The sequence below is a fragment of the Ovis aries genome, chromosome 1 (genome assembly GCF_016772045.2).
Source record: "Ovis aries strain OAR_USU_Benz2616 breed Rambouillet chromosome 1, ARS-UI_Ramb_v3.0, whole genome shotgun sequence".
NCBI classification, from domain to species: domain Eukaryota; kingdom Metazoa; phylum Chordata; class Mammalia; order Artiodactyla; family Bovidae; genus Ovis; species Ovis aries.
The window spans coordinates 242275998-242287356 of NC_056054.1; the positions used below are offsets into that span (position 1 = coordinate 242275998).

General features: G+C 38.2%; 1 non-coding gene across 1 annotated transcript; it reads left to right on the forward strand.

Moving 5' to 3' along the window:
* The first annotated feature begins 447 nt into the window (after window positions 1-447).
* On the forward strand, window positions 448-642 carry LOC114110945 (U2 spliceosomal RNA). The gene has a single exon (XR_003587088.1). It is a non-coding gene; the product is annotated as a U2 spliceosomal RNA (small nuclear RNA).
* The last annotated feature ends 10717 nt before the right edge of the window (window positions 643-11359 follow it).

Genomic DNA, 11359 nt, shown 5'->3' on the forward strand with positions numbered 1-11359 from the left:
AATTCTTAAAAATAAATAAGAATAAAAGGTATCTAACATAAGAGACAGAGAAGGCAATGGCACCCCACTCCAATACTCTTGCCTGGAAAATCCCATGGATGGAGGAGCCTGGTAGGCTGCCATCCATAGGGTCTCGAAGAGTCGGACGCGACAGAGACGTCACTGTCACTTTTCATTTTTATGCATTGGAGAAGGAAATGGCAACCCACTCCAGTGTTCTTGCCTGGAGAAACCCAGGGACAGGGGAGCCTGGTGGGCTGCCATCTATAGGGTCACACAGAGTCGGACCCAACTGAAGTGACTTAGCAGCAGCAGCAACATAAAAGAAAAAAGAGGATATATACTTAAAAAGAGAAAACTCTTAACGACTGCTAAAAATGAAAAGATGTTCTAACAACTAGTAATTAGAAAGACACAACTTAGAGCTACATAAAGTTCCAATTTTCAATCGCTTCTCGGCCTTTTGGCTAAGATCAAGTGTAGTATCTGTTCTTATCAGTTAAATATCTGATACATCCTTTATCCAATTTTCATTTATTAGCTTGGCAACTTTTAAAGTAATCATACCAATTGCTGACAGGAGTAAATCTGTTGTAACAATCTACAGAGTAATTTAATGTTATCTAGTAAGGTTGCTCAGAGGAGGCAATGGCAACCCACTCCAGTATTCTTGCCTGGAAGATCCCATGGACGGAGGATCCTGGTAGGCTGCAGTCCATGGGGTCACGAAGAGTCGGGCACGACTGAGCGACTTCACTTTCACTTTTCGCTTTCATGCATCGGAGAAGGAAATGGCAACCCACTCCAGTGTTGTTGCCTGGAGAATCCCAGGGACGGGGAAGCCTGGTGGGCTGCTGTCTGTGGGGTCGCCCAGAGTCGGACACGACTGAAGCGACTTATTAGCAGCAGCAGCAACGCAAGAGTACTGGAGTGGGATGCCATTGCCTTCTCCAATCTAGTAAGGTTCAGTTCAGTTCAGTTCAGTCTCTCAGTCGTGTCCGACTCTTTGCAACCCCATCAATTGCAGTACGCCAGGCCTCCCTGTCCGTCACCATCTCCCGGAGTTCACTCAGACTCTCATCCATTGAGTCAGTGATGCCATCCAGCCATCTCATCCTCTGTCGCCCCCATCTCCTCCTGCCCCCAATCCCTCCCAGCATCAGAGTCTTTTCCAATGAGTCAGCTCTTCGCATGAGGTGGCCAAAGTACTGGAGTTTCAGCTTTAGTATCATTCCCTCCAAAGAAATCCCAGGGCTGATCTCCTTCAGAATGGACTGGTTGGATCTCCTTGCATTCCAAGGCACTCTCAAGAGTCTTCTCCAACACCACAGTTCAAAAGCATCAATTCTTTGGTGCTCAGCCTTCTTCACAGTCCAACTCTCACATCCATACATGACCACAGGAAAAACCATAGCCTTGACTAGTAAGGTTAGGGGACTATAAACTGTATTATTAAACTGTGACTCTTTAAAAGTAAAACAGTATACTAAAATGTAAAGTTATGTATTATTTAATATATTTGTTTACAGACTATTTTTATTACATTGATGGACCTATAAATAATTCTGTTCAAAACAGATTTTAAAAATGAAATTCTTCAAAAATCTTAAACTGTAATTGAAGCAAAAGGGAAAAATAGCTTTATATTTCTTATTTAAGCATTAAAAACAGCAAGCAGAATAATTATTCTATAAAATATTTATATAGTTAAAGCTGTCTGTCAGTCAATTTTGTCTGGTTATTTTCTTTAAAATGTATTTCTCTTATAATAAAGTTGATTATTGCTTTTTAATAAAATCATCTGCAATCTTTCCCAAACTTGTTTCCAAAGTTGTCACCACTACCAAGAGTTATCATCAGTGTTTAGCTTCTTAACTGAATTTTACAAAGCATTGATAACACTGTCAAAGTTTAATTTCTAGCAGAATAAACTTTCAAAAGTGTTATTTTGGTTCCATTAATTGGATGCTTGATCAAACCATTTTTAGATTTAATTTCCTATGTGAAACATCTAAATGGCATTATTCCACTGTTTGTGATCTAATGGAGCTAACATATTCACAGCTCTTGCTGCATATTTCATAAGTACTGAAAAGATCTGGAATAAAAAATAAACACAATTTACTTAAGAAAGCAATCATTTGATCTAAATGAAAAGCCATGCTTCTCAGAGTGGTATGCTCATATATTTTCTCCAAATTCACAAGTTAAACATATGAAAAGGACATCTTTCGGCAGTTTTCTTAATGTAACTAGTAACTTTTGAAACCCCACCCAATATTGTGTCCTCAGATTTGCATCTTCTGGGTGTCAGGAGATCAGTGTTAACCTTTATGGCCTCAATAATGGATAGAAAATGCCAATGGATATATTATATGAGCTTTATGATTGTCCCAAACTTTCTTGAAAGAGAAGTTCATTACTTACTTTTTAATTAAACATCTTTTTAAAAACTCACTACTGAAATATTATTTCAAAGTAAGTGACCAATAAATTAAAGTGGAGGTGTCTGTGAGAGATGATAAAACCACTCTAGCAAGACCAAGTAAGACTCACTGTGTGTGCTCAACTTCTATTCTCTGCACATTATTCATATTTACCTAAGCTCTTATTTCCTTTGTTTTCTCCAGACTCAGCATATGGTGGCCTGCCAGTTTCATCTAAGTGGACAGCATGAAAAATTGTGTCCAATGCTTATCCTACCATCATGTAAGATTGGAAGGAATTAGCTGTCCCTGGCCACTGCTGACCCAGGGCATATTGTTTTATCATCAACACTCCGCATGCTGTCCTTGAAACAGAGACACTGGCCATTTTTTGTTTGAAGTGGGTGAGGAAAATACACTCGATTTTCAGACTTAACCCCCTAGGGAGGTTATAACTCTTAATATTTCATTTGTCTCCCATTTTTATACAGCCATGACAAAAGCTGCAACTATTAGACAAAATGGACAGATAACAAATAGATGCTAATTTTTAATCAATGCAATTGCTATGAATACTTCATTAAAAAAAAAAAAGGGGCAGATGCTAAATCAATCAGAGTGTATGGACAACAACGGTACAGTGGCACTCACAGGAACAAGAATGCCTGGTCTGCCCAGAATTGAAACTGTGCACACCCTGCAACCCAGCTCTTCTTCATGTACATATTCATTAGTAACTCTTATATATGTGTACCTAAAGTACAGAGAAGGGTTTTCATTATAGCATTTGGATAAATACCCTATGGAATACAGTGGAATACAGTAGACTGATGTAGGTAGTTCTCAACATAAATGAGTGGGAAAAAAATAATATTTGTGTATACATTAAAAACTCATAGTATACTAATAAGTGTTATATATAGTGCATATATTCTAATGAACCTGTAAAATCATGAAGGTAAAACTAAATATCAGGTTCATAGTAATTACACCTCTGCATAGAGAGATGGAAATTAACTTGTGGTATACTCCAATTATAACTGAATGTAATATATATGGAACAAGATAGGCATTAATTGTGATCATTTCTGGGTGGGGTTAAATAGGTACTCTTATTTCACGTAGTATCTTATTTTTCCAAATTTCACTCAAAAACAAAAGAGTATCATAAGGAACAGTATTCAGTTTAATTTGGAATCATACCATTACATATTTACTTTGCCTACAAAATATTCTCCCCTATTGACACCTCCAAGGGATTCAGAAAAGGAAGTATGAAAAATGTGGTACTTTGTTTAAAAAATGTTCAGTTCTGTAGCTCAGTAATGTCTGACTTTTTGCAATCCCATGGATTGCAGCATGCCAGGCTTCCCTGTCCATCACCAACTCCCGGAGCTTACTCAGACTCAACGTCCATCAAGTTGGTGATGCCATCCAATCATCTCATCCTCTGGCATCCCCTTCTCCTCCTGCCTTCAATCTTTCTCAGCATCAGGGCTTTTTCAAATGAGTCATTTCTTCACATCAGGTGGTGAAAGTATTGGAGTTTCAGCTTCAACATCAGTCTTTCCAATTCAGGACTGATTTCCTTTAGGATGGACTTGTTGGATCTCTTTGCAGTCCAAGTGACTCTCAAGGTCTTCTCCAACACCACAGTTCAAAAGCATCAGTTCTTCAGTGCTCAGCTTTCTTTCAAATCTTTCACATCCATACATGACTATTGGAAAAACCATAGCCTTGACTAGATGACCCTTTGTTGGCAAAGTAATGTCTCTGATTTTTAATATGTTGTCTAGGTTGGTCATAATTTTTCTTCCAAGGAGTAAACATCTTTTAATTTCATGGATACAGTCACCATCTGCAGTGATTTTGGAGCCCCAAAAAACAAAGTCAGTCACTGTTACCACTGTTTCCCCATCTATTTGCCATGAAGTGATAGGACCATATGCCATGATTTTAGTTTTCTGAATTTTGAGCTTTAAGCCAACATTTTCACTCTCCTCTTTCACTTTCATCAAGAGGCTCTTTAGTTCCTCTTCACTTTCTGCCATAAGGATGGTGTCATCTGCATATCTGAGGTTATTGATATTTTTCCCAGCAATCCTGATTCCAGCTTGTGCTTCATCCAGCCCAGCATTTCTCATGATGTACTCTGCATATAAGTTAAATAAGCAGGGTGACAATACACAGCCTTGATGTACTCTTTCCCTATTGGAACCAGTCTGTTGTTCCATGTCCAGTTCTCACTGTTGCTTCTTGACCTGCATACAGATTTCTCAGGAGGGAGGTCAGGTGGTCTGGTATTCCCATCTCTTTCAGCATTTTCCACAGTTTGTTGTGATCCATATAGTCAAAGGCTTTGGCATAGTCAATAAAGCAGAAGTAGATGTTTTCTTGGAACTCTCTTGCTTTTTTGATGATCCAACAGATGTTAGGAATTTGATTTCTGGTTCCTCTGCCTTTTGCAAATCCAGGTTGAAAATCTGGAAGTTCATGGTTCATATACTGTTGAAGCCTGGCTTGAAGAATTTTGAGCATTACTTTGCTAGCGTGTGAGATGAGTGCAATTGTACAGTAGTTTGAACATTCTTTGGCATTGCCTTTCGTTGGGATTGGAATGAACACTCTCCTCTTCTAGTCCTGTGGCCACTGCTGAGTTTTCCAAATTTGCCGGCATATTGAGTGTAGCACTTTCACAGTATCATCTTTTAGAATGAAGTGAAATATGGGACTTCCCTGGTGGTCCAGTAGTTAACATTTCATCTTCCAGTGTAGGGGTGTGGGTTCAATCCCTGGTCAGGGAGCTAAGATACCACTTGTCTCAAGGTCAAAGACCAAAACATGAAACAGAAGCAATATTTAACAAATTCAATAAAGATTAAGAATGGTCCACATAAAAATCTTTTAAAAGAAAGAAAATATATAACCAATACATTACTGTTCTTCACACTTTTGGACACATTACCCATATAATTACAATCAGAGTAAGAGGACAAAGAAAAATATATGCAGAATTTGACTCCTGAATTAAGGAAATCATGCTCATGTATATTCTTAAAAGAGATAAATAACATTTCAGAATTGACATTTTTACAATGAGAGATGATTGAAACATGCCAATAAAAGCTATATGAGTTTTATGGAAACAATGAATACTTCTCTTAATGTCTTTTAATGTATAAGAAATGGGAACAGCTATCTTCATGCAAATTAACTAGACTTCATTTGCACAAATTAAGAGAACTACAGTTTAATCAATCAAATGGTAGATTGGTTATAATGGATGTCAAAATCATTCTTTAATAAGTTAGGTTTAGAAACATATCTATTTTAGGAAACATTCAGAAACATATCTATTTCAGAAACAAAATACAAACAAAAATGATTGGTATTGCAGATTAGTATGATTTCAGTGGAACACATAGCATCTTCAAAATCTGATAAGAAATTTCCAATCCATAAAACACTAAAAGAAATCTGTGAATCAGTCTAGACACACATTTCAAAGAGCTGATGAGGTTGCAACCACTTATGCCTCACTCTTGAGTTACCTTGATAATTCTCAGCACTTGCAGAGTTTTCTAGCTTCAGAGAGCCTACAAACTAATTAATCCTTACACTACCCAGTGAGACAGTGATAAGAAATCCCTGGAAGAGAGCATCTAACTATATAATTCACACTTGCCTATATAGAATTCAGCATATATGTCATGTTGTGCTTTCCTATCTTTCTATTCCAATAAATCTTATGAGAGATGATATCCATATGTGAATACATGATGCATAGCTGTCTACTGTGTATAAAATGATGTACACTGCACTCAATCTGCAGCTAAAAGCTAACAAAGAAAGATATATGTACAGCCAACACATGAAAAACATCTGGTACATTCTGCTGTATTTTCTTTTCTCATTCATTTTACATCTTGTTCTTGGTCATTCCAGGGTGGACTTGATTTGAATAAACTACAGCTGTTCCATGGGGATATCCAATTCTCTTGTCAAAGATTAAATTATTTTCATTTGTTCTGAAATAAAGGGTTTTAAAATTAAGAACCTATAAATTATGCTGAATGTAAGGGAATACCATATGGGAAAGCTTCACCCAAAAGAAGGAATATTTAACTACTGTATTAAGAACTCTTTCTACTAGGATCCCCTTCTCTCTGCAGGTAGCTGGCTACAACAGTCTACCAAAACAAATCTATTCCCGCAGTAAAGGCCAACAATAGGTCACTCAGAGAGAGCACTTTCTGATTGCAAAGGGCTCTACATCTTTTTGCTAAAATAGGGGAAATCCTTATCCCATTTCCCTGTCTAACTGAAAATTCATTTAAAAATTAATCCTCTCCTGTCAAAAAAATTCTGAATTTCCTTCAAATTGCTTGACCCTTTTCTAATTTCTGCAAGTATCTAAAATTACACAGATATACACATATGCAAGAGAAACAGTACAACTGGATGACCATCCAGTATGTCCATGCGTTCTGTTTTAAAAATTCTCTCATGTACTATTTGCATTAAAGTTGTAACTGTAATTCAATGCAAGATCTATTTGACCAATATCCCAAGGACATCACTGAAGGATGTATATACAATATGAGTTAACAAGATTTCTACCTGCACACACTTTATTTGTAAATAAATTTACATAGTCAAAATAATCAGCTCTGCTGTCAAAGATACTGCCTAAAACTTTACTTTTTAAAAAATTTTCTTCTTTTTACCTTCAAGATCCAAGCATTTTTTCCATTAAGTTTATCTAAAATAGACTGTTGAACATTTACACTGAATGAAAAATGGTACGTTGAAAATATTTGATTTTTTAGTGTAAGTAATAACTTCAGTTTTTCCTTAATTAATTGCATAGGGTTAGGGAAAGAGCTAATATGCCATATTGATGTATTATTTGAACCTCTAGAGAAAATAAGACTTAATTCATTAGTAACGGGAAATAAAATAAGGATTTTTACATGGATCTACCTTAAAACAGTTGAGATATTTACAAACACTAAACTCAGATTCCTTCCAGTTACAATTAAACTTATGATATCTATCTATCTATCTATCTATCTAAATATATATATATATATATATATATGGACTTCCTTTGTGGCTCAGTTGGTAAAGAATCTACCTGCAATGTGGGAGAACTAGGTTCAATCCCTGGGTTGGGAAGATCCCCTGGAGAAGGGAAAGGCTACCCACTCCAGTATTCTGACCTAGAGAATTCCATGGACTGTATAGTTCATGGGGTCCCAAAGTGTCAGACACAACTGAGTAACTTAAACTTTCACTTCACTTTCACAATTAAGTTTATCATGTATATGTGTGTGTGTGTGTATGTGTGTGTGTGTGTGTATGTGTGTGTATGGGCTTCCCAGGTGGCACAGAGATAAAGAATCTGCCTGCTAGTGCAGGAGACATAAGACATGCCAGTTTGATGCCTGCAGGGAAGATTCTCTAAAAGAGGAAATGGCAACCCACCCCACTATTCTTACTTTGAAAATCCCATGAGCAGAGAGGACCTGCCAGGCTATATAGTCCATGGGGTTGCAATGAATCAGGCATGACTGAATGACTGACGTGTGTGTGTGTGTGTGTGTGTGTGTGTGTATGTGTGTGAAGGAATACTATTGAGCCAAAAGAAAAGGAAATCCTGTCATTTGTAACGAGATGGATTGACCTTGAAGGTATCATGTTAAGTTAAATAAGTCAGACAGAGAAAGAACAAAGCCTGTATTTTCTCATTTACATGTAGAATCTTAAAAATGACACTATAGAGAGTAGAACCATGATTTCCAGAGATTGAAGATTTGGGAAATGGGGAGATTTGGTCAAAGGGTACAAACTTCCAATTTTAAGATGAATGAGTTCTGAGGATCCAGTGTACAACATGATAACTATATTTTAAAATACTGCATTTTATATTTAGTGGTTTCCCTAGTAGCTCAGTCAGTAAAGAGTACGCCCACAATGTGGGAACCCTGGGTTTGATCCCTGGGTAGGGAAGATCGCTTGGAGAAGGAAATGTCAACCCACTCTAGTATTCTTGCCTGGAGAATTTAATGGACAGAGGAGCCGGGTGGGCTACAGTTCATGGGGTCACAAAAAGTTGGACATGACTAAGTGACTAACTTTCACTTTCATACTTAAAATCTGCTAAGAGAATAGATCTTAAATGTTCTTACTGCAGCTGCTGCCCCTCAAAAAATGATAGTAGCTATGTGAGGTGACGAATGTGTTAAGTAACCATGCTGTGTAATCATTTTGTGATATTAATATACACAAATCATCACATTGTACTCAAACCTATACAATGTTATACTTCAATTATATCTCAGTAAAACTGGAAGGGGAGAATATCAAGGGATTTTTTAAAAGAGTAGAAATGATAAAAATCTTTGGCTATATTATTAATCAGGGCTCTCCAGGGAAACAGAACAAACAGTATATGTGGATGTGTGTACACACACACACACACACACACACACACACACACACACACACACACACACACTGCTACTGCTGCTAAGTCGCTTCAGTCATGTCCGACTCTGTGCGACCCCATAGACGGCAGCCCACCTAGCTTCCCCGTCCCTGGGATTCTCCAGGCAAGAACACTGGAGTGGGTTTCCATTTCCTTCTCCAATGCATGAAAGGGAAAAGTGAAAGTGAAGTCGCTCAGTCGCGTCCGACTCTTAGCAACCCCATGGACTGCAGCCTACCAGGCTCTTCCATCCATGGGATTTTCCAGGCAAGAGTGCTGGAGTGGGGTGCCATTGCCTTCTCCGCTCACAGACACACACACACACACACATATATAAAAAGAAAGATTTATGTTAAGGAATTAGCTCACATGATTGTGGAGATTTGGCAAACTAAAAATCCGCAGGATGGGCCAGCAGACAGGAAACCCAGGGAAGCTACAGTTCAAGTCCAGAGACAGAGTTCTGGCAGATTCCCATCTTCTTGGGAAGTCAGGCTTTTTCTGCCAAGGGTTTCAGCTGATTGGATGATGTCTACCTACCACTGTGAAAGGTAATCTGCTTAACTCCAAGTTTACTCATTTAAATGTTGGGGCTTCCCTGGTGGCTTAGATGGTAAAGCATCTGCCTGTAATATGGAAGACCTGGGTTTGAGCCCTGTCGAGCTCAAACCTTTTGATCTCCCTGGCTCAGGAAGATCCCTCACCTTCCTCTTAAAAAAATGCTTTCACAAAAACCTCTAGAATAATGTGTGACCAAATATCTAGGTGCTGTGACCTAGCCAAGTTTACACAAAATTAAACATTACAGCAGAAAAAGAAATTTTGTGAGATTTAATATGCACTGAAATACCTTGCATGTATTTAGTCTGATTCCAGCTGGATATAGACAGCCAAGGAAAGACGGAGAGGCATTTAGCCTCATAACAGGGATAAGGTCGTGACCTTTTCAACTCAGTCCTAGGACTGCCATAGAAAGGAGAAACATATCTACTGCTCATACCTTATGAGCAGGCTCTCTACCAATAGATCACAAACTTGAAAACATCTGCCTACACAGAGCCACTGACCTGGTGAAGACATCATCAGAATTTGAGCTTGAACTGTAAAGATTAGCTTTGGGATCTTTGACACTAGTTGAACTAGAAAACCTAGAAGGAATTCTCTTTGGCAAGAGAAGCTGTCTTCAGTCAAACATTCTATCCTGGGAAAACCTAACCTAGTGGAACATTTGGTTATGAGATGATAACAACAACAACAAAAAATAGCCAGTTTAGTGGACTTTAAGAAAAAGTATTTGGAATACTAATATCAAAGTTTGTTGGAATTAAAAACAATGCAGCATTTCCACAAACTGTCTCCTATTTTTGGATGTTTAATTTTTAAACAGGGATTCATCTTTACAAATTATTATTATTTTTAATGACTGTATGCACGTATGAGTCTTGCAACACTTGCTTATGAGAGGGCAGACGTGGAAAACTTACAGAAGACTGATAACAAGACTAGGAATCTGGATCTTATGAGATGACTTAGCCTAGAGTGAGAGGGCATATTTTGCTTCTTTCTGGGTCTCCCATTTTTAACAAGGCAAACTACAAAATGATTATAAATAAGCTATAGTTCAGGAAGCAACAGTTAGAACTGAACATGGAACAACAGACTGGTTCCAAATAGGAAAAGGAGTACATCAAGGCTTTATATTGTCACCCTGCTTATTTAACTTACATGCAGAGGTATCATGAGAAACGCTGGGCTGGAAGAAGCAGAAGCTGGAATCAAGATTGCTGGGAGAAATATCAATAACCTCAGATATACAGATGACACCACCCTTATGGCAGAAAGTGAAGAGGAACTAAAAAGCCTCTTGATGAAAGTGAAAGTAGGGAGTGAAAAAGTTGGCTTAAAGCTCAACATTCAGAAAATGAAGATCATGGCATCTTGTCCCATCACTTCATGGGAAATAGATGGGGAAACACTGGAAACAGTGTCAGACTTTAATTTTTTGGGCTCCAAAATCACTGCAGATGGTGACTGCAGCCATGAAATTAAAACACTATTACTCCTTGGAAGAAAAGTTATGACCAAACTAGATAGCATATTCAAAAGCAGAGACATTACTTTGCTGACTAAGGTCCATCTAGTCAAGGCTATGGTTTTTCCTGTGGTCATGTATGGATATGAGAGTTGGACTGTGAAAAAAGCTGAGCACCGAAGAATTGATGCTTTTGAACTGTGGTTTGGAGAAGACTCTTGAGTGTGCCTTGGACTGCAAGGAGATCCAACCAGTCCATTCTGAAGGTCAGCCCTGGGATTTCTGTGGAAGGAATGATGCTAAAGCTGAAACTCCAGTACTTTGGCCACCTCATGCGAAGAGTTGACTCATTGGAAAAGACTCTGATACTGGGAAGGATTGGGGGCAGGAGGAGAAGGGGACGACAGAGGA